Raw genomic sequence first — 24377 nt, 5'->3', positions numbered from 1 at the left:
GTCTCCAAAAAGCAGACATATTTCTAGATCTGGAAGCAGCAATCAGCGACTGCCAAAGTTGGGTTTGGGCCACTCTTTTTTTATATTTGATAAGGGCTTTATATTCCTTTTTCAGGGCAAGGCACTCAGCCGGGATACCCGCCAAATCCTGCGATCTATAGTCCCTATACTTTTTAATAAGGTGTTTCTTCAAAGTAACACAGTCTTTGTCGAACCACGGTTTAGAAGCCCTGTGACAAGAGTCTGACTTTGGCACTAAGGAGGATGTCAGGCAGAGACTTACCTCTGCAATCAATGCCTGGTAAGCCGCTAACATTGGTTCTCCGGGATCGGCTGTTAAAAGCTGTTCACAGGCACTAAGACAGCGGTGTGAATGCAGTGAAGATTTCATATTCTTTTCCACTTTTTGCATCCATCGGACTCGCGAGGCTCTTAAACCTACGGGCGCGGCCGGCATCAAGAGATGCTCAATATGAGGGCAGCATGGGGCAGTGCCGATTTCTAAAGTTAAGGGTAAGTGATCGCTATCTAGGCAGTCTCCAACCCTACATCTAAGGATTTTACTGAAAAGGTCTATGGATATGCTAAAAAAATCTATTGTTGAGGCTCCTAAGGTAGATAGATAAGTAAATTCCCCGTAATTGTCACCCTCCACAGAACCATTTACTAAGAATAGGTTCAACCGAAAGAGAGATTTTATAAGGCATAGCCCAGCGTAATTAAAGCCCTGATCTTTGAATTGGCGAGTCGGGAGAAAGGAGACATTATCCAGGTCAGGAGGTATCTCATGAAAGTGCGCATACAGCGCATCATCACTAGGGCCTAGCCTAGCATGAAGATCACCTGCTAACATCATCTCCGCGTGGGGGTAAAGCAGTGAGAGCTTATCTATATAGGACTCTAAATCATGAAAAGTTTTGCTAATGTGGCTTCTTTGTCGAGCTGGAGGGAGATATGCATTCATGAATACCATACATACCGATGAAAACTTACAAATTACAGACATAGCCAGGCCCGGTAAATGGTCTAAGAGGAAACACAGGCTCTAAGTCTTGTTGCCATCAAAACACATAAGCCGCCTTTAGGGCGTCCGCCTTTCTCACTGGGGTGGCTGCCATCGAGTAAGCAGCGAAGCCGTCAAGTTCAAATGTCTCGGTGCACCAGGTTTCTTGAAGAAAGATGATATCGAACTTATTTAAATAATCTAAAAAGTAAGAGTCTGGTTTTTTTTACTTCCACCCAACGATATTCCAGGACAGAAATCTCAGCTGGGGAGAATCCAGTCACGGCCTCATAAAGTTATTTCCCTTGGTATGATGAGTTATAGGTGAATTCAAAGTGAGAGGATGGCTAGTGGGTGCACAAATATCAGACCCTAGCAATTCCATCTTTTCTAGCGATGCGTCCATCCAGCACACGTTGGAAAGAGGGACCTGAGCTGCAGGAGGCGCTTGTACCGGGCAGGCTTTTTGCGGAGAGCCTTCCTTATTGGAATTCAGCCATCTCCTTTTCATCCACGTGAGTGAAGAAGTTAGCGTTTATACTGTCCTTGGAGGTGAATGAGCTTGCATTGTCTCTTTAGGAGAGGCATTTTGCTCCATTACTGGCAGATTGATTTCCGCTATGGTCCAAAAAGGATCACAGCGGGTGTCCTTGGAGACTCTTACATGCTGAGCCGAAAAGTGGGATGAGAGCCCGCCTCCCTGATGAGGCTGAGAATTCTGAGTTTCTTTTAGCATCTCCTTAGACGTCGACTTCTGCAGTTTGGAGATTACTCTTTGCAGTCTCCCAAATATATCTGATTGAGCTGCAGGCGGAAGCGCGTCATAAGCTTCAAATAAAGTAATATCTTCATCATAGAGCCCATCATTAGCTGGAGCACTCCCTAAACAAAAATTTAAATCTGGGCCCATAGATACTTTCTCAGCAGGTGCGGTGAGGCCATCAGCCCGAGGAGATGGAAGAGATATCGCTGTAACATCCAGTGTTTATGGTTAAGATTATGGTTACAAGTGGACTTTGGACTTCCTCGTGAGCACAGCTCCCAATGCATCTGCTGCTACAGCCCTTCTCCTTCCCCTCCTCTCCGCTTGTCATTTCACTGTCAGAAGACCTATCCTTGGTGAGTCTGTGTGAGTGGCGTTCTTTTTGCTGCGTATGTCTTTGCATAAAGTTACATAGGTGGGAGCTCTTTTATTTTTTTTAAAAAAAACTCTTTCCAACCAATTGGCATTGTTACCGTTCCGTTCATAAAAGCTTTTTTTTTTTTGAGGTTGGGATTGGTGCACAACAAGAGAAGCAAGAGATTCCAGAAGTTAGCATGGGCTGAGTGTTTCTTGGCCCCCTGGCCCTCACCAGTTTAATGGGTGCCCCAGGGCACTATCTTGTCTCAAATGCTATTTCACATCTGCATGAAGCTGGGAGCGATGAGGAGATTTGGAGGGAGATATGAGGAATGGGCCATAGCTCAGCTGTTCTGCATGCAGAAGGTGTCACATTCAACCCCTGGCATCTCCAGGTTGAACTCGGAGAGACCCCTGCATGAATCCCTGGAGAGCTGCTGCTGCTCAGTGTAGATGCACCAGTGGGTCTGGCTCAGTATAAGACATCTTTCTGTCTTCCTAAGTCTGGCTGCTGTGAGCCAATCACATAAGGCTAAAAAAGAAAAAAGACAACAAAGTCCAAGAGGAACACCCCCAACAATTCCTACTTCATCCTCTCAGTAGGGAGAACCATGCCTGCAATTTGCATCCACTCCTGCAAGAATTGCTAGAAACTTTTCCTCTTTTTAAAAAATAAATACAGCAATAAATATCCCTTCCATTGCAACCCCTTTATCTAATCTAAATGTGCCATGCTTAATCCACTCTGGGCATATGCCTGCAAATTTTATCTGCTTGTGTGAAAAGGAACAAAAGCTGTAGCCATTCTTTATGTTTCCCGTTATAGAGCTTCAGGTTAAGAGATCAGATGAAGACCAGAATAGCCAATTGGATTAGAATGAGACAAAATGGATTTGAAAGAGATACTAAAAAAAGAATTGTATGCTAACACACACACACACACACAGAGCAATGAAAGGTTCACACACAATGATAACAAATTGCAATCAGAAAAAAACAATGAATTGCTGCAACACTGATATGATAAGAAAATGCAGAGAATGTCCACTTGTCATCCCTTGATGGATCTCTGAATATTCTTCAGGCTTGCAAAGGGAGGAGGCTTCCAGTTTCCAGAGAAGCTCTTTCTTGCTTACACATCTTTGCCCTGTGTGGTGTTAATTCACCTATCATTTAATGCTGAAAGAATGTCTTGTGGACTTTTTGAAGCTGCTCACCTCATAAATGTTTTCATGCATTCCTTCCTCCCTACAATAAATCTATATGCATGACTATTATCTGTTGTGGTTCTATTCAGTTTTAATTTCTTTGAGCTGTTTGGGACAATCAGGCTGAGACCCAGGTTGGTGGGGAGTTGCTCCAGGCAGATGCAATTTTTGGATGACCCGGTTGGAAGAATTCCTTGCTTCTTATGTGGCTCTTACGTTCTACGTTCAAGATTAAAATTCAGTATCAGTGTTCATAATTATTTCATCAGGCTTTGGTCACCTCCAAGTGAACAGAAAAAGAGTCTTGATGTTCAAGATAGTCTTTGAGGTTGGCCACTGTTATAGTAAGATACAGAAGTTCAATACCAGCATCCTTTTCAAAAGGAATACAAATCTGGGTTGAGCTCTCCCTCCTTAGATACTAAGGCCTGAGGTCAGCTTAATCTGGTTATTTCCCCACAATTTCAAGGTACCTCTCACGGTTGTTGTTGACACTGGATTGAGGCATCACCATTTGTAGCAAGAGATTCCATCTAGTGCAGCATTAACTGCCATTCAATGGATCAATGTGTGTTGATGTTCTGTTCTAGTTTTGTCAGCATTTTAGTACTAATTCCTCAAAATGCAAACATCCTTGAATGGAATTAATCATAACTGGAGCAATGAACTGGAAGCTCACCTAACGCCTGCACAATGGGGAAAAAGCCCTATGTGGTATTAAATTAGCCACTTGTGCCTTTAGGCTGAGACTAACCCAACAGAAAATCATCCTTCAGGCCTGCTGCTCACCCGCACACCTTAAGCCCAGGGACCTTCCACTGCTGGAGATTAGAGATGAAAAGATCTGTCTGATCGGTTCTCTTGATTTCTCAGTTTTCCAAGGTTAAATTCAGTGTACATTTCCACAGTGATCTCTGAATGTTTTTTCAAAAAAATCCTCATGAAAATTCTCCACCATTTTAATGTGATTTTCTCTAAATAAACACAATTTTGCAGGCTACCCCACAGGGAGACCAGCTGGGCTTCAACTTTTCTCCCCCTGCCACATCCCCTGGGGTGAGGAGGGAGATCTTCCTGATTCACCCCCCTCAAAGCCTCAAAACTCTGAGTGAGTGACACAAGTGAACTCCAATAGTGATCCAGACCCCGCACCCAAGACCTCACAGTCCCGAAAGGAAGTCTCTGGACTCACTATTCACCTAAAAAATGTGCCTCAGAGTATCCGCCATTCCTATCCACCTCCTCCTTTTCCTGCACACACCTGCCAAGTGACCAGTTCACCTAATTGTCTAGCACCCACCACTAACTGCCCCTCCAGTTAGAAGAGTATGGCATAGGCCAAACGATTTACATCTGCAAGTCAGTCGCAGATGAGAACAAAAAAACACCTACTTGGTCACCTCTAAGGTGACCAACTAATCCCACGCTGCAAACTGGGAGGGCTTGCTGGGTGCCACACTCTAACAGAGAAGGAGGAGAGGGCTGCGTGGAAGGGACTTATATACCCTCCACCCACCCCCTCCCTGGTGCTGGCATGTTTGGATCCAGGCACAGGAAGTGGCCTCTTGCAAGTCTTCCTCTCCTGCCACAAATGTGATCCTGCCCAGAAGGCTTTCATCCCCGGACAGGGGAAGCAGTTGTCTCTTCTGGTTGGGGTTTCACCCCTTCTAAAAGAACAGGCTCCTCACACTGGCTAGCAAATTAGAGGAGCCTTGCTCCTTGAAGTAGTGATGGGTGTATCTCTCAATTCTAGTTTCTCTTAGTTTCTCATTTTCTGAATCTTAGGTTCAGTTCCCCATGTTTTCTCATCCATTTAATTTAATCATTTGCAACGCAATCATTTGCAATTTTTTTTAAAAAAAAGGTCCTCATGAAAACTCATCAGCACTTTAGAGCAAATTTATCTTCCTATGCACATATTTTCAAACCAATTTTCCATATTATAATGCATTTTGTACACTGTCTTTAAAAATAAAAATAAAAACTCTTGACACATGCATTCTAATGCACACTCTACCTAGTATGTGGGTATTTGTACCCGTGACTTTCCTGCGGGACTGCATGGCACAATTTGGAGATGTCCAAATTTCAAAGGATGGCTGTGTTTTGGCTTAGTTTCCAAAAGTGTGAATTTGGTAAGCTCTCCATTTAGCAAAACCTGAATCCAATTTCTCCCCCGTTCCTAAGCATGAGTGGTTCAGTAGCCTCTCGTTCCCTCCCACTTCCCTCTTCCAAGTAGGAACAGCACAGTACAGAAAAGTGGGGCAGGGAAACACTGATTTGCCACCACACCAAAGAAGACTCATGACGCAAACATGGAATAATGTTATATTTATTAAAATACAACACACTAAATCAAATCCAATTCAACCAATTATCAATTATAAAACACTCTCGGCAGGTGAGGCTAAACCTAAGTGGGAGGGAATAATCCCTCCCTACCTGAGGCAAATAATTCCCCTCCGACTGTAACTCCCCAGACAAGGATGTGGGAAAAATCCTCCCTCCTTGCTATTGGAGTCAGGTTTGTGGTTCCAACCTCCGCATCCTGGCCCGCCGTACAGGCATTCACCATGATGCGCAAGCCGGTCCCACGAGGACAGTCTCCAGATCCCCACCAGACATTAAGCCCTGATGCTTCCCTAGGGAGTGCCCTTTACCATAATGCCTCAACGCCTCAATTTTAACCCCAATATACCTCACCTGCCCGAATTCCATGCCAGCCAAAGCAGAAACACCCTAACCCTCCCACCCTTTCCTGATTAGTAAGAAGATCTCACGTGGCTCCTTCTCAAGCTTCCAGAACGTTCACGAGTCCTCTGGAAGAGTGGGGTGGCTGCAAACACGCCCCCGCAAATGCAGGAACGCCATTGGCAAATGGCAGACGCTCCCTTGCAACGGTTGCCAAGGTCAGGTTGTAACTAATCCTCCAAAGCTCTTCAACGCTGACTCAAGACGCTGATGTTCTGAAGGAAAAAGTATAAAAGGACTCTGGAGAGAGATCTTTTCCAAAACCATCTCTTGGCATCCTGGGACTTCTGCTTTTCATTTTCCTCTGCCATGGGTATGTCTCCTTTGCAACTAAATATCTTGTGAGGGGATGTCTGTCTTGAAATTTGTTGTGGTCATATTAGAGATTTAATATATATTGAATGGGATATATGTTATGTTTGGGGTAGGAATGGGAGCTGGCATATATGTTAATGTTGTTGTGCCGACTGGATTTCTTAACCACCTTGAGTTTCTGTGGAAAAGTAGGGGAGGTAGATGTTTTCACAGGAAATAGGGAGTTTTGTGATACACAGATTTTGTGCAAAGCTAAACATTGCCTTGAATTTACAATGTGAAGGTGGCAGGTGCCCCTCTGTGAGGAGGGCATTCCACAACTCTGTGAATGCTCTCTTCCAGGCTACTGCCACCCTGAACATCTGAGAATGCTGGAGCTCTCCAGAGGGCCCCATCAGCTGATCATAGAATCATAGTATCATAGAATCATAGAGTTGGAAGGGGCCTACATGGCCATATAGTCCAACCCCCTGCTCAGTGCAGGAATCTTAACCCACAAGAGGGTCTGTCGGAAAGGAGAAGATATTTCAGGTAGGTTTGGATTGCAATGTGAACCAAACTGAATTACTCTTCCATCCCTATGTCCAACTCAACATTTCACTTCTGTGGGATGGAAGTTGTCTGCAATGGTGCTGAAAACCTAGTATTAAAGATGTTACTGTTAGATATATATTTTTTAAGAATTTATTTCATGAGCCTGCAGCTGGTGTTCATGCCTGTTCTTCATATCTTCCTTCAGGCTACCTTCCACCATTTCCAGCATGTACAGGGCCAGCATACATCCTATCTGGACCATCCATCCATTTAGCCCTTTCTCCTGTTTCATCGGTCCAAGGCAAATGACCCTGAGAATATTAGTCAGAGTGCCCTTCCATTTTTTCAGAATTCCAGGTGACATCATCCCAGGCATAGTACCCTGGCCATATCTTGTCTAGCCCTGAAGCATCCATCCTCCTCCATCCTGTGTGGGTTCATCTCCCTACAACCTGGAACTTCATCTTTCCTCTTACTCTCCATCCTAAACCTCCAAGGCATGATCGATCAAGAATGGAAAAACCATGCTACAGATTAATGACTAAGAGCATGGGCATCAAGTATCAAAGCTGGGAAGTGTCCACAATTCTGAACAAAGTCTCAGAGTTCCACGTGCCCTCATCATTGCTGATATTTGGTGCCACTGTTCATGTGTGCTTTGTGTGTCATTTTCAAACCATTTCTTTGACTGCCTTTCATGATCATTCTCTTCATCAGGGACTTGTGAGATGTGTGTATTTTGTTTCTTTAAAAAAATGTCGTTCAGATTAGCTAGACACCAATGCTAATGGTATATTCAGACAGCTTATTGACACTCATCACATTTGGTACAATGCACTCATCAAAACTGCAGACATTCACATCTTGTGTGGATGTGGTTGGCCATCTTGTTCAAATTCAGCCCTACAATTTGGTATAGTGAGGCAATCACCTGAGTAGCTGGAGTGTGTGTATGGCAGGGGAGGAGCCCCTCCAGACATTTAAATCCTCCTGATCCCTCCCTCGTCATTCTCTCGCCTGGAGATGAGAGCGGTATGTGCCAAACTGCCAGCCAAGAACTCCTAAAGCAAACCTTTTGGGCTCTAGTCAGGAGCAGTGGAGGACATGGTCCCATTGCTAATATGGAAGCACCATTCAACTGCCTGTCCAGCCGGCTTCTGTGCATACAATGGCAAGGAGGAGGGCATCATGCCCTTTGCTTCAGGAAGCAAAAAATCTATTAATATATATAAGACGTCCTCCCAAAGACCACCACAAAACTTTGCTTCCTATGAAGAGAACTGCTGTGACAGAAGAGGTTTTAGGACTGACCTCCATAAATGAGATTTAAACTACACACACATACACACACACACACACACACACACACACGTTCCCCAATTCCATTCCATTCCCCTGTATCTTCGAATAGTCTTTTGCTGACCCTTTGGTCTGCTTTTCAATTCTTTTCTTGAAAGTTCTTGAAGGAAGGCTGTTCCATTCTCTGCATGACCTGTCGCTGGAACTGCAAATGTATTTCCTCTTGCCTCCTTTTCAATAAAATCTATTCTAGAGCACATGCGTGTGTGTCTTCTGATGATTTCTAAATCCCTGTTGTTGGAAGACTGGGGTGGAGAACCTCCGGATGCTCTTGCCCTCCTGTACTCATCAGCCCCAGCCACAATAGCCAATGGGCACAGGCAGTGGCACCCTTTGGAACTGGTGGGGCGGAAGGCAGGGAGCCCAACAGTGGGTGGAGTCAGAGCCAGTGAGAGGCGGAGCCAACTTGCTCTAGTTTTGTTCTACAACTGAATCACTGAGCTAAGGGGGAGGAGACGAAAGTGAGATGCTAAGGCTGGTTCTAAGTAAGATGCCAGGCAAGTGGGGCCTGTCTGAGGCCAGACTGATATTGGTGGGGTACTGCCCCACTAGACCAGGATGCATTGGTTACGGATGATGGGAGCTGTCATCCAAAATATTCCCCACCCACAGGCTCCCTGCTGCCACACTTTTTTTTTAAAACTGAGCACCCAAATGGCTCTTAACTTGGGAGTAGATCTGTGTTTTCTCTGCTGGGAAATGCCAGGGGTATTGTATCTGTGGGATTGACAAGGGAAACCAATATTGTATTAATAAGGTCAGCTTTAAGAAGATTGACAACATTTCTCAGGGATCTTCTGCAGATTCCTAGGACTTCACAATATTTCTGAAGCTTTTTGGATGGGGTGTGTGTGGACATGGCAGTCCCTGAACTGTCATGCAGGGTTTACTCATACCTTCCCAATGATGTTGTGGGTGGGCCTATTGCAAGATCACAATCATCACTTGCTTTTTAATTCTGTGGAGACATGCACATGGAGGGAAAGGCATGGACAACCTAATTAAGGGGAAGGTTTTCAATGTGTTTATCAAATAATCATGTTCACCCTTGTGGACGGCAGGATCTAGAATCAATCTAGATGGAAAGTAGCATGTTGAGGAAGAGTATGTGCGATTCTGGATTAAGAAAAACTACGTTTTTGTATTGCAGATGGGTTAGTGCATACGCAACCTTAATAATGTGTTCAGGGCCAACATTCTGCCAATTTAAGCTATGAAAGAGATTGACATGTGTTATGGAAACGTGCAGAGATACTCAGAGTCTGAGCTGCATGTGCCAGTGTTTGTATTTACCTTAGAAGCAGGTTTGACCCTGCATTTAGATCACTGAGACTTAAGACTTAGTAAAATAAGAAAAGCTACTTTATTTATAGAAATACACAGCAGAGAGGAAAGACATACCTAGTTCTAAGTACCTGACTAAGTTGGAGATGCAGTACCCACACATGGACATTGCCCTCATGGCTCAGGGGAGAGAACAAAGTCAGAGATGTCTCCTCTCTCTTTGGATGGTGGAAGAAGAAGTCAAAGGAAGGAGGGGCAGGTCAGCTTCCCTGCTAGTGGTGCTCCAGATACCTGGAAAGCACCAGACTGGATCCATTTTACCCTTGCCAACTCCCCGGGTTTCCTCGATAGTTGTTCTGAGGCAGTTGTCAAACAACAGGCAGGTGGTTTGAGGAGACTTCGACCCTATCTCCAGTGCCATGCCAACATCAATCAGTTGTGGTATTGTGTCCTGTTTCAACCCACACCTGTCTTTGGGTCTGCTATATCCCAAAACTGCCCCCCAGAGGGCAGCACAAAGCATATACCTCACAAACACTTTGGCAAACACAAGTCAGCCTTGGGACACATTGTTCCATTTGATGAATCTTTTATTCTTTGTGTGGGATCCCTAGATGCAGAATGTTCCAGATGAAATTGGACTGTATACTAGAACAGAATGCCAAAGCACATTCATCCATTGAGGGCCATCTTACAAAATACCAGTGGGAATCTCTAGAAATGGTGATGCCTCGATCCAATTTCACCAACAATCCTGAGAGTTACCTTGACACTGAGGGGAAATAATTGGACTCAGCTCAGCTCAGGTCTTAATATCTGAACTGGGAGAGTTCCACCCAGATTTTTAATCCTTTTGAAAAGGATGCTGGAATTGAACTTTGGGACCTTACTCAAACAGGAACCAACCACTAAGACTGCCCTTTTAGTGTTGAACTCTCAACACTCTATCTTTCCTCAGATTACTTCTATCTTGAGCAATCTTCCACCAACCGGAATCTAAATCTGATTGCTCCAAATGAGTAAAAGCATAGCAAGACCACAACAGATCATATGGGTGCAGATAGATGAGGTTTATTGTAGGGGGAAGAGGAGTGCAGGGAAGCCTTTCCATGTTGAGCAGCTTCAGAAAGGTGAACAATACATTTTGTATTGTATTGAACAGGGCCCCTTAGGAGGAGATGGACTCATGGAGATGGATGTCATTTGGCTTTTTGGTCTGTCTTAGACTTATGGGTGGTGTCTAGCAGCCTGGATATGGAGAGTGTGACATCATCCCATTGAAGAGACTCAGATGAAGCATTATTCTGGTTTGGGACCAGGAACTCACAGGGCCTAAGGTGTTAACATTTCATTGGCTCCTTTATTTCTTTAATGAATTTAGACCCCATCTTTCAGAAAACTTACCTTGCAATATTTCTAAAATGTAAAATTAAGAACAAAATTTTGATCGGATCCTAGTGCACATCAAGATTCATCAGCCTGAATGATTCCACTATTTTCCCCTCTACAGATTTATACCTGTCTCACTACTATGTCCACCTATGGAATGCCATCTATGTTTACCCCACCAAACGTGGTGAGGATCAACCCAATTCCCTTTAACATTACCGTCCACAGACCAATATGGGCACCCAGAAGATATGAAGGCCCTCTGAGAAACAACCCTGCCCAGAGATATGGAGCAGTCTCTGCTTTTGGCCTTTTTCATCCTTTGTCTAACGGTCAGTCGTCATCACTGATGCAACCAAACTCCTTTATTTACAGTTCCAGAACTAGCTCTCATCTCCTCTGGTGACAAGTGCTGTGCTGCGTGCAGGATGAGCCAGTCCCTCTTTGACAAGCATATGTCATTCACTCTTTGCTATCCCTCAAATTCTGTTGAAAGTGCATTCAGGTTGCCTTGACAGAAAAAGCAAAAACGTCAAGGGCGTAGCAACTGGGGGGGGGGAATGAGGTCATTTTCCCCCAATGATAATTCTACCCCCCAGTGAAATTTTCCTTCAGTCCCCAAATTTCTAGCATTGCAGTAACTTAAAAGTTCAGCTGAGCTTTTGGAAATACAGTTTAGCCATCCAAAGAGAGGGTCAGGGCAACGTTACTAAGGGAATGTGAACACATCAAATACAAGAGTTCAGGGTTTGAGTGAAGTGAACAGAAGTCTTGGTGGATGGGAGAGGGAGTTGGGAAACCTAAGAGTTTGCAATTGGAGGAAGGGAAGGCAGGAAGGACAGTATTGCTGTGCACTGCAGTCTGCTCTTGTTTGTTTGGATGGAGAGGCTCAACATTTCTGGCACCTAAACCCATACAATCATCAGCTGTGAATCCATTTTGTGCAATTCGGGTACTATTCTGTTTCATTCCTGTAATGATCTTGTTTCCATTCAATGAAGGGGTGAGCTCATCCTGCACACAGCACAGGACCCGTCTCCAGAGGAGATGTGAGCTTGTTTTGGGATTGTAAAGAAATGAGTTTGGTTGCATCAGCGGTGGCAAATGAATTTCTGATAAAGGCAGAGGAAAGCTAGGGCCTGAGAACCTACCATATCTCTGGTTTGGCTTGTTGCTCAGGAGTTATAGTGATCTGCCAACTTCCAAAACTGATACAGGGACTCCAACAGACAGGGGAGGATGCCGGCGTAGTGGGTAGCCAGTAGCAACATGCATAGTAATTCCAACAGGATAGGGCTCTGTCCATGGCAATGATGGGAGCACAGACAGGGGAGGATGGGGTTGTGGCCAGACGAAATGAGGAACATGAAATTTATAGACCAACGGCTGTCGCCGGGGCATTTCTATCACTCTGATGTTGATAGATGACTTTCCAGTCTAGAAAGAATCTGGGGGGGAAAGGAGTGGAATCATTTAATCTTGTGAATGTTGACGTGCACTTTAATACTTGTTTGATTATATATTGTTTATTCAATTTATATCCTGACCTTCCTCCCAGAAGGAGATCGTGGCAAACAAACCACGAAAAGCACCATAAAACAACTTAAAAATACATTGAAACAGCTTTAAAAACTAATCAAACCCAATCTTATTTTAAGAAGATACCCAGCTTTAAAAACATTTTGGAAAGCAATTCCAACACAGACACAAACTACGAGGGTCTCTGTGTAAAAGGCTTGTTGAAAGAGGAAGGTGTTCAGTAGGTGCCTAAAATATAACAGAGACTGCGTCTGTCTAATATTTAAGGGAAGGGAATCCCAAAGGGTCATTGCCACAACACTAAACGTCCGCTCCCTATGTTATGCTGAACGGACAGCAGCAAAGGGCAAGGCAAGATTGTACCGGAGGAGGAAGCTCCTTGGCATTCACTGGATGGGGGTTTGGTGTGGTGGGGAGCAAGGAAGTATATTGGTAAAGCATTGGAGCCTCTCTTTTCCTTCCTGTGAAAGGGTGCTGTTCGAAGTATCACAGGATTGGAAGCTGGTGACATTTCAGTTTGAGACCCGCAGGGGTTCTCCTGGATGGAAAATGTAATACTTCTCAAGTCTGTACAACAGTATTCAATGGGGGTAAGTAGGGGTGGTGTAGGGGGAGGTTGCAGTTGGGAGAGGTCACCCCACAGATCACCTTTCATACACCCCAAATGTTGACTGGTGGAGTCTGCTCTCCAGCATGGATTTGTGAGAAGACATCCTCATCATGCTGGCAGAGATCGCTCCCCCAACTGACTTGTGTAAGGGAAAGCGGGTGGGTGGGGGTAGAAACACAGTACCTCCCATTTTAAATTTGGGGGCATCTGAGTCCAGCTAGAGATGCACTTTTAAAGGTTCAGTCCAACTTGGACATGTGAAAGCCTCGCTTGAATCACCCCTATTTCTCTCACAGTGTAGGAAGTGCACAGAACTGATGCCCACTCCTCATCATGAATTTCTTGCCCCTGGATTAGGTCGTATACTTAAAATAAAACAATTCCATCACACTGTTCCTGCAATAACCATATGCTTACATTTTCATTTTCATGTCCTATGGCAAGGGGAGGGGGTGCAGCACATACCTGCCTCACAACACACATGCTCCAATGGTGATTTCTACTGCCCCTCTTTCCATTCATCTTGGGCATGCCTACTAACTCGATTCTCTTCCTCTGATTTTCTTGCTTCCCTCCACCTACCCTTCGGCCAGTTCCCTCCCCTCCAGCGCCTGCTCTGTAAAACACAATTTCCCGGAAGCTGAATCAGAAATGACTTTTTGCAGAACCATTGGCTGTGTCTTCATCAGCTGTGGCTAATAATGTGAATCCCATCAGGTGTTCATTGTAGCTTCAAGAACACGTTGATCAAGGTTGCCAGGCTAACCATCCCTACATTAAATTGAATGGGGCTTACTCCAGGGTTTAATGGGATTCGGGTTGCATCTTGAGGCAGTGCAAAAAGCCGCCTGCTTAATATTGGAAGGGGAGGGAGAGATCAAACAGCTGCATTGTGCCAGCAAACCCTAATCCCTAAATGGCAGGAAGGCAGAGGTCTCAAAGCATGTCTTGCTTTTACAGAGAGATTAGGGCTGCCTCTCCATGATGGGCTCCTTTCAAAATGCCTCCTGTAATTTTGGTTGACTCTGTGATGGAAATATGTATATATGTGCAGAGATCCTCAGTGGTCTGAGCTGCGTGTGTGCCCGTTTGTGTAGTTACGTAAGGAGCAGACTTTTACCCTGCATTTAGACCACTCAGACTTAAGACTTAGCACAATAAGAAAAGCTGCTTTATTTATAGAAATACAGAGTAGATAGGAAAAGCATACGTAGTTCTAACTAACTAACTAACTAACTAAGTTGGAGGTGCAATGCCCAAACTTGGGTATTGCCCTCATGGCTCAGGAGAGAGAGCAAAGTCAAAGATGTATCCTCTCTCCTCGGACAGTTGAAGAAGAAGACAAAGGAAGGAGGGGCAGGTCAGCTTCCCTGAGCATATCAGTTTACAATGGAAGGAAGTTCGGTAGAGAAGAGCACAGGTAAAGGTAGGCAAACCTAGTCAGCTGGAGGACCCTAACTCTCTCTTCCTTCTGGAATACAAACAAAAGAAACCAAACAGGAGATGCTCTTGCCCCTCATCCAGCAACTCCTTTTTTTGGAACAGCAGAAACAGCCTCCTAATACACTACTCTTTTACCATCAAAGATTTTCCTTTGCTTGTTGTTTGGAAGAAGCAAACTGGAGCCCTCTGTGTCTGCATAAAGGAAGTCTGCAGATATTCCTAGACTGACAGTGAAATCCTACCTTTGCCTACTCAGAAGCAAACCTCATTGAGTTGAATGGAGCTTGCTCTAGGTAGGGATGCCCATTGCTAATAATGAACTTGATGCCACAGGATCAGGTCACAAACTCAGGTAGAATCAAACGTATCACACTGTTCCAGTGATCATCATGGTCTTCCGTTTTCATGGTGAGTCACACCAAATATGTGAGTAGAATTGGAAAATACCCTAGTTTTCTCATTTTCCTCTTCCCAAATTTCGTTTCAAATACCAAAATCCCAAACAAATATGCTCCAAAGGCACAGAGAACCTTCACACCCTCTTCTCACAAAGCATTTATGTAAAGACAACTTACCAACAGCAGAAAAAGGTGAACCCCAAAATTCGTGGGATGCCAAAAGACACTGGTGGCAATAACTGAAATGGTGATAGCATTTATACTGTTCCCCGACTTGCATATATTGCGTCAGCACTGTTCTTAGAAAACATCCGGATCATTGAAAGATTAAGAGCACATCGTAAATCCAGCCCATGATAAGATTGGGACAGATAAAGCATTAACCTGTCTGCTGTAATTAACAACCTAAATGATAGCATTTTAATTGGAAAAAGTGACATTCTCTTCTTTGAAGATATGCCATTGTTGGTGTACCATTTCAAGATGCTGAATGGCACGCCGAATTTAGCTATATAGTTGCATAAAAATTAAATGTGCATCTAGAAAGACCTTAAAATGCCAACTCAGGATGTTGATATCAAGACGTTGCAAGGAGGCTGTTGCTATCCTTCACTGCACCATCACTGAACTTCCACCACGTCTGAATCTCTCAGTTAGCAGCAGTGGGTCCATGTAGGAAGCCAAGTGAGCAATGCCACGTCACTCTGTCCCACCAAGTGCTACTGGATTTAAGTCTTCCCCATCCAATGGAGACCTCCCACAAATCTTTGCAGAGATGGAAGTGTACTCCTGGAAATTTGGTAGTGCTGTGTCGTGCAGAGAGATGCAAAGAGCTGTCAGTTTTGTTTCCCTCCATTTCTCATTCTTCCAGTCTTAAATTCACTTCTCCAGGTTTCTACAGTAACAAAAATTCCCAAACATTTTCCTGTGAATTTCTCCAGTTGAGTCTAATGTACACAATTTTGCAAGAGATTCCCTTCACACAATGCATATTTGCATGTTATTTTCTTGCATGTATTCATTTTGATCACAGTTTCCCTTCACGTAATCAGTATTCGTAAAACACTGGTTGGTTAGACTGCATAGAAAAGAACACAGAGAAGTGGGGATGTTGAAATATGGCCGTGTTTCAGTTCTCATATCATTTTGGAAAATGTGAATTTGATAAATTCAGCATTAAAGGTGAATTGAATTGAGTTTCTCAGCCATCCCTAGTCCTGCTCACTTTAGTCTGGTCCTTTCCCTTTGTCTCTGCTCAAAACATTTTGGATCACAAGGACTCTAAAAACTAAGGAAGAGAAGGCTTCCAATTTCCCCCTTTTTCCCCCTTCCGCTAATTGGCAAGTTACAGGAACCCTGTCCCATCATGCATCTAGCATGACTTCTTCAATAATCTCCTGTATGTCCCCACCTTCCCTCCAATACCGGAGGGAACCGGTGAATACCAACCGGTGAAACTGATATATCCAAAATCCATGATTGTATGAGAAATGGACAAATAAAACCATCCTCATCCTCATCATCAACAACAAAACAACCTAGATCAGATTAAAACCCAAGGTACCAATGAAGATCTTGTTCTAACGGCATCTGGTAAAAATTTTGCAGATATTTCCGGCACCCTCTGGTCTTGGTCTGCACAAGTAAAACTACATTGAAGTTAGTTGAAGGCCCTGGGAAGGATAATGTTACGGCACGTGGAATTGGGAGCCTGAGTGTGTGAACTTGCCACCCACATGGCCCATGAAACACACCTCTTTGAGAGGAGGGGGATCTTTTGCTAGGGATAGAAACAAGCGCTTTGCCCTGAAATGTGACTAAATGGTACGTATATAACCAAACAATGCAGGTACAAACCAGACTAAAGCAAAGCTTTCTTTCATTGAGAAAAAGAGAAGGATAGCATTACAAAATTACTTGGGTGCGTGGCAGCATTAATCATATATATATATATATATATATATATATATATAAGCTTGAGTGAAGTTCTGTTTGTTGCTTTCAAAACTGTCTTATATATATATATATATATATATATATTAATGTATATGTATATATGTTTATGTGTGTATATATATATATTATTTTATGTATTTTAATTGTATTTTATGTATTTTAATTTATTTTAATGTTTTTGTGATTTTACTGCTTACAATTTTATTATGTACATGTCTGATTTTATTTTTTTAAGCCGCCCTGAGTGCCGTATTATAGGGTAAAAGGGCAGGATAGAAATATTTTAAGATAATAAATAAATAAATAAAATAATATCCTAACCCATTCATAATTTTAAACTAAAGAGATCAAAGATCCCTATTGCTATAAAGAGTGACAGGTAGGAGAGAGAACCTATCCTATGCTCAGAATGGGGAGATGAATGCAGCTGGAGTGAGATGTAAGAGCTCTGAACCAAAAGCACAAAATAATCTCTTAGTCTCAAGGTTTGCACTGAGACCCAGACTCTCTCCCCAGTTCTCTCCCTGCAGTCCTGCCTTGACAGCGTTGTTTTAGAGTGTGGCTATATGTGTTGAAGCGCAGACCACCATTGCCCCCCTTCTCCTCTCCTTCTCAGCTTCTTTTCCTAGATTCAAGCCTTGGTTTTAAAAAGACTTTTTCTCTCCCCCCCTCCTGTCATGGAGGGGTCTGAGCATCTGGTGAGTTTGTGGTGCATGTGTGTGTGTGTGTGTGTATGTGTGTGTGATGTGATCTCGGCGGCGACTATTCGTAAGTAGTCGAGCCGCCTCATTTTGTATCAGTTGTAATTTCCGGACCGTTTTCAAGGGTAACCCCACGTAGAGCGCATTACAGTAGTCCAAACGAGAGGTGACCACTAGTGGGAGCTGGTGAACAGGAAGGTAGGGTTGCAGCCTTCGTATGAGGTGTAGTTGGTACCAGGCTGCCCGGCTCACTGCCAAAATCTGAGCCTCCATGGACAGCCTGGAATCAAGCACAACCCCAAGGCTGCGGACCTGGTCCTTTAGGGGTAAACTCACCCCGTTGAACTTCAGGTCAATGTCGCCCAACCTTCTCTTGTCCCCCACAAGTAGTACCTCGGTCTTATCGGGGTTCAACTTCAGCTTGTTCCTTCCCATCCATCCACTCACGGATTCCAGGCACTTGGACAAGGTCTCCACAGCCAACTCTGGTGAAGATTTAAACGAGAGATAGAGCTGAGTGTCATCCGCATATTGATGACACTGCAGCCCAAATCTCCTGATGATTGCCCCCAGTGGCTTCATATAGATGTTAAATAGCATGGGAGAGAGGATAGAGCCCTGTGGCACACCACAATTGAGAGGCTAAGGGTCTGATACCTTTTCCCCCAACGCTACCTGTTGGTACCTATCGGAGAGAAAGGAATGGAACCACTGTAATACAGTGCCTCCAATTCCCAATCCCTCCAGGCGAAGCAGAAGGATACTGTGGTCGACAGTATCAAAAGCCGCTGAGAGATCGAGGAGGACAAGAAAGGTGGATTCTCCCGTATCTAATGCCCTCCTCAAATCATCTACCAGAGCGACCAAGGCTGTTTCAGTTCCGTGACCAGTCCTAAAACCCGATTGGTATGGATCCAAATAATCCGTTTCATCCAAGTGTGCTGACAACTGGTTGGCCACCACTCGCTCAATGACCTTGCCCAGAAATGGCAGATTCGAAATTGGGCGGAAGTTATCGAATACTTGGGGATCCAAGGAGGGCTTCTTTAAGATGGGCTTTACAATTGCCTCCTTGAAGGCTGATGGCATCACACCCTCTTTCAAGGATGCGTTTACCACCGCTTTGATCCCCTCGCCCAATTTCTCTCTGCAGCTCACAAGGAGCCACGAAGGGCAAGGATCAGTAAGACAAGTGGTTGGCTTCACAGATGAAAGCACCTTGTCCACTTCCTCAGAAGGGAGAAGCCGAAACCGATCCCAATTTACCGGCATGCAACTGGCCAACTCTGGTTCATCCACTGTTTCCACGGCGCACGGGATCGAGCTCCGTAAGTGTTCGATTTTATCGGCGAAGTGTTTTGCTAATAAGTCACAGGAGGCCTTTGACTGTTCCAAGGGTTCCTGAACAACTGGACCGAGCAGGCTTCGGACCACCTGGAACAGCCTCCTGGGACAGCACTCCGCAGACGCAATAGAGGCAGCAAAGAAAGCCTTCTTTCCTACCCTTATTGCCACTTGGTAGGCAGCTACTGCTACTCTAACCTGTGTCCGGACATCTCCGGAGCGGGATTTCCGCCACCGGTATTGGTTGGAATTTAGCACCAATTCCTCAAAATGCACACATCTTTATATGGAATTAGACATAACTGGAGCCAGGGCCGGCTCCAGGCATGCGGGGGCCCTTGGGCATCAGCTTGCCCTGGCCCCCGGTGGGTGGGTGTGTGCACGCACGCCCCCGTGCCCCCTACCTGTCTAGTCTTTCCCATTGCCCTTAATGAAGATGGCGGCCGTGGTTTCCCTAAGGGGAATGAAGCCTCCGCCGCCATCTTTATTGATGGCACACGTGTGTGCTATGCGTGCATATCTCTGCCATTAACTAAGATGGCGGCAGCGGCTTCAGTACCTTAGGGAAGCTGCGGCCACCATCTTTATTAAGGGCAATGCTAAAAAGCCGGATGACATGTAAGATGGGGCGTGGGGGGGCACAGATTGCAGAAGGGGAGCGGAGGCCCCCTCAAGGGCCGCTCAGGGGCTCCTGTAGCTCCGGGGCCCTCAGGCCAGTGCCCAACCTGGCCGCCCTTTAGAACTGGCCCTAGGAGGGGTGACCTATTCTAGACCCAGACTGGGCAGATGAATGCAGCTGGAGTGACGTGTAGGAGCTCTGAACCAAAAACAGGCAAGAATATCTTAGTCTCAAGGTTTGCACCGAAACCAAGACTCTCTCCCTGGTTCTCTCCCTGCAGTCCTGCCTTGAGAGTGTTGTTTTAGAGTGTGGCTATATGTGTTGGAGCGCAGATCACCATTGCCCCCCCTTCTCTCCTTCTCAGCTTCTTTTCCTAGATTCAAGCCTCGGTTTTAAAAATACTTTTTCTCTCTCCCCCTCCTGCCATGGAGGGGTCTGAGCATCTGGTGAGTTTGTGGTGTCTGTCTGTGTGTCTGTCTCTTGCTGACCCTGAAAAACTTAGGCTACTTTCTTTGGACAGTAGATATATTCTACTCTTCCAACACTACCAACTCTACATGGGCATACACCATTTTACAGTGGAATTCTTCTACAATGCCCTTTTAATATGGCTTACGTTAATCTGTTCAATCTTGCTCTAGGAAAAGCTCTTCTACATTTAATTCATTCATTAATTTTGTAAATATGGTGCCAGTGAGTTCAGATGACTAAGCGGAAAAGTTTTATACTATGGGCAGAAATTTCTTATAGCAGCCAAATTTCTTTATTGTTCAATGCCATAGAGGTGCTCTTTTATGAGAACTCTTGCTTTGTTAGCCCCTAAGATTGCTGCGGTGTTAAACCATAAGAGCAAAGCCTTAAGGAGACGCCAAGTATGTCTGCACTCTGCAGAGACATGGACCTGGACAGGGCTGAGTTGGCAAACACCACACCCTCCATGCGAAACTTTGCGGTCATCCAGCAGTTGTTATGGCTTTGAAGCAGGAAGGACAACATGAATGATGCTGAAAATTAATTAACGAGAATGCCGAGATTCCCAAAATGAAATAGAAGACAAAAGGTACTTATCTCTTAGTTCAAAATCAAAGGGAATGTTCTTGGAACCCAATCTATGGGACTCCCAGCGACCTGGGCTGTAATTGCAGAGATGCTAATTAGTATGATCTAAGCTGGATGCATGCAAAGTTTGCACTTTGGGAGGGTGGATCAAGCTGCCGAAGGTCAAAAGTAACAATAATAACAGTGGAGTAATCAGCTCACTTCTCAAATCTCTAAAGAAAGGGCAGAATACCATTGCATGGGCTACTGTTCCAACACTACCAACTCTACATGGGCATACACCATTTTACAGTGGAATTCTTCTACAATGCCCTTTTAATATGGCTGATGGTAATCTGTTCAATCTTGCTCTAGGAAAAGCTCTTCTACATTTAATTCATTCATTAATTTTGTAAATATGGTGCCAGTGAGTTCAGATGACTAAGTGGAAAACTTTTATACTATGGGCAGAAATTTCTTATAGCAGCCAAATTACTTGGTTGTTCAATGTCATAGAGGTGCTCTTTTATGAGAACTCTTGCTTTGTTAGCCCCTAAGATTGCTGCAGTGTTAAACCATAAGAGCAAAGCCTTAAGGAGACGCCAAGTATGTCTGCACTCTGCAGAGAGATGGACCCGGACAGGGCTGAGTTGGCAAACACCACACCCTCCACGTGAAACTTTGCGGTCATCCAGCAGTTGTTATGGCTCTGAAGTAGCAAGGACAACATGAATGATGCTCAAAATTTATTTATTTTATTTAATTTATTTAATTGCATTTCTAAACAGCCCTATAGCAACAGCTCCCAGGGCGTTGTACAACACGATAAAACCACAATATTTAAAATACAAGCAAGTGTGTATTGCGCATACAATTATAAAACATATTTAAAAACAGAGTAAAAGAAAATAAACATAAGATTAAATTAAAATAAAAAGCTTAAAATGCCTGGGTGAAGAGGTGGGTTTTTACCTGGCGCCGAAAAAATGACAGAGAAGGCGCCAGGCGTATCTCATCTGGGAGGGCATTCCATAATTCAGGGGCCACCACCGAAAAGGCCCTAGATCTTGTTATTGTTCTCCGGGCCTCTGTATGAGTTGGGACCCGGAGAAGGGCCTTAGACGTCGAGCGGAGTGAACGGGTAGGAACATAGCGAGAGAGGCGTTCCATCAGATTTTGCGGTCCAGTGCCATTAAGGGCTTTATAGGTAAGGACCAACACTTTGGCCCGGAAACGTATTGGAAGCCAGTGCAGTTGGGCCAGAATAGGTGTTATGTGGTCGAATTTCTTCGTCCCAGTAAGAACTCTGGCCACGGCATTCTGCACTAGCTGAAGTTTCCGAATCGTTTTCAAAGGTAACCCTATGTAGAGACCATTACAGTAATCCAATCTAGAGGTTACCAGAGCGTGAGTAACTGAGGCTAGGTTCTCCCTGTCCAGATAGGGTCGTAGTTGGGCTACCAGCCGAAGCTGGTAGACCGCATTTCGTGCCACCGAGGCTACTTGGGCCTCGAGTGACAGAAGCGGATCTAATAAGATCCCCAAACTATGGACCTGTTCCTTTAGGGGGAGTGTAACCCCATCTAGGGCAGGTCTGACATCAACCATCTGAGCAGAGGGCCCCCCGACCAACAGCATCTCAGTCTTGTCTGGATTGAGCTTCAGTCTGTTAGCTCTCATCCAGTCCATTATCGCGGCCAGGCAGCGGTTCAGTACAGCAACAGCCTCACCTGAAGAAGATGAGAAGGAGAAATAGAGCTGCGTATCATCAGCATATTGCTGGAAGCGCACTCCAAAACTCCTGATGACCTCGCCCAGCGGCTTCATATAGATATTAAAAAGCATGTGGGACAGAACTGAGCCCTGCGGGACCCCATATTGTAGCACCCAGGGACTCGAGTAATGTTCCCCAAGCATCTCCCTCTGGAGATGATTCCCGAGATAGGAACACAGCCACCGCCAAGCAGTGCCTCCAACTCCTAAATCCGCGAGTCGCCCCAGAAGGATACCATGGTCGATGGTATCAAAAGCCACCGAGAGATCAAGGAGAACCAACAGAGTTACACTCCCTCTGTCTTTCTCCCGACAGAGGTCATCATACAGGGCGACCAAGGCTGTTTCTGTACCAAACCCCGGCCGAAAGCCGGATTGAAATGGATCCAGATATTCAGTTTCACCCAAAAGGGCCTGGAGTTGGCGAGCGACCATGTGCTCTAGAACCTTGCCCAGAAATGGAACATTTGCTACCGGCCTACAGTTGTTAAAATTGTCAGGGTCCAAGGAGGGCTTTTTTAGGAGCGGTCTCACTACCGCCTGTTTCAGGCAAAGTGGGACCACTCCCTCTCGTAAGGAGGCATTAATCACCTCCTTGGCCCAGCTGGCCGTTCCATTTCTTCTAGCTTTTATTATCCACGAGGGGCAAGGGTCCAGAGCGGAAGTGGTCGCCCGTACCTGTCCAAGCACCTTGTCCACATCCTCGAGCTGTACCAACTGAAACTCATCCAATAAAACAGGACAAGACTGTGTTCTGGACACCTCATTAGATTCAGCTGTTGCAATATTGGAGTCAAGGTCCCGACGGATGTTTATGATCTTATCTTGGAAGTGCCTCGCAAACTCATTACAGTGGGCTATTGATGGTAATATTGCGTCCGGAGGACCAGAGTGTAAAAGTCTCCAGACAACTTTGTAAAGTTCCGCAAAATTAATTAACGAGAATGCTGAGACTCCCAAAATGAAATAGAACACAAGAGGTACTTATCTCTTAATTCAAAATCAAAGGGAATGTTCTTGGAACCCAATCTATGGGACTCCCAGCGACCTGGGCAGTGATTGCAGAGACGCTAATTAGTATGATCTAAGCTGGATGCATGCAAAGTTTGCACTTTGGGAGGGTGGATCAAGCTGCCGAAGGTCTGAAAGAAAACATATCAAAATCTCTGCCCCAGAAGATCTTCTTAACACTGTTATTCACCAACCCTTTTCTCCAGAATCTCTGAGAGACGACCATATCTGCACTATTCACCCTCTCTTGGAGGAACTGCTAGAAACTTTTCCTCTTTTTTTAAAAATAAATAAATACATGAATAAATATTCCTTCCATGAAAACCATGGATCTAGTTGAAATTTGTCATGCTTAATCCACTCTGGTCAGATGCCTGATATTTATTTTATTTATTCATTTATTATGATTTATTATTAGATGTATATCCCATCCTTCCTCCCAGTAGCAGCCGAAAGTGGCAAACAGAAGCTCTAAAAACAATTTAGAATATCATAAAAAAGAAGTAAAAATATGTGAAAAGAAAACATCTTTAAACTTGTCATGCTTAATCCACTCTGGTCATATGCCTGCAAATTTTATCCACTTATGTGAAGAAGAACAAACCTGTAGCCATTCTTTGTTTCCTATTATAGAGCTTGAGATTTAACTGATCAGATGAGGCCCCAAATAACCAATGGGATTGGAATGAGACAGAATGGTTTTGAAAGAGAGAGTAAGAAAAGAAGAGTATCCCAAGACAGTACACATACACGTACAGTGAAGAAAGATTCACACACAACGATAACAAATGAATTCAATCAGAAAACAATAATGAATTGCTGCAACACTGATATGATACGAAAATGCAGAGAATGTCCCCTTGTCATCCCTTCCTAGATCTCTGAATATTCTTCAGGTCTGCAAAAGTGATGATGCTTCCAGTTTCCAGGGAAGGACTTACTTGCTTGCATATCTTTGCCTTATGTCATTTTAATTCACCTG

The 24377-nt window shown here is 44.6% G+C and overlaps 1 long non-coding RNA gene across 1 annotated transcript; it reads left to right on the top strand.

Annotated features, from left to right (window-relative positions):
* Window positions 1-5868: 5868 nt before the first annotated feature.
* LOC133375085 (uncharacterized) lies at window positions 5869-8489 on the top strand. The gene is made up of 2 exons (XR_009760070.1): window positions 5869-6395; window positions 7137-8489. It is a non-coding gene; the product is annotated as an uncharacterized LOC133375085 (long non-coding RNA).
* Window positions 8490-24377: the final 15888 nt, after the last annotated feature.

Source organism: Rhineura floridana, chromosome 22 (genome assembly GCF_030035675.1).
Source record: "Rhineura floridana isolate rRhiFlo1 chromosome 22, rRhiFlo1.hap2, whole genome shotgun sequence".
Lineage (NCBI taxonomy): Eukaryota > Metazoa > Chordata > Lepidosauria > Squamata > Rhineuridae > Rhineura > Rhineura floridana.
Note: the sequence above shows the minus strand (reverse complement) of the source record. Positions and strands in the feature narration are given on the sequence as shown.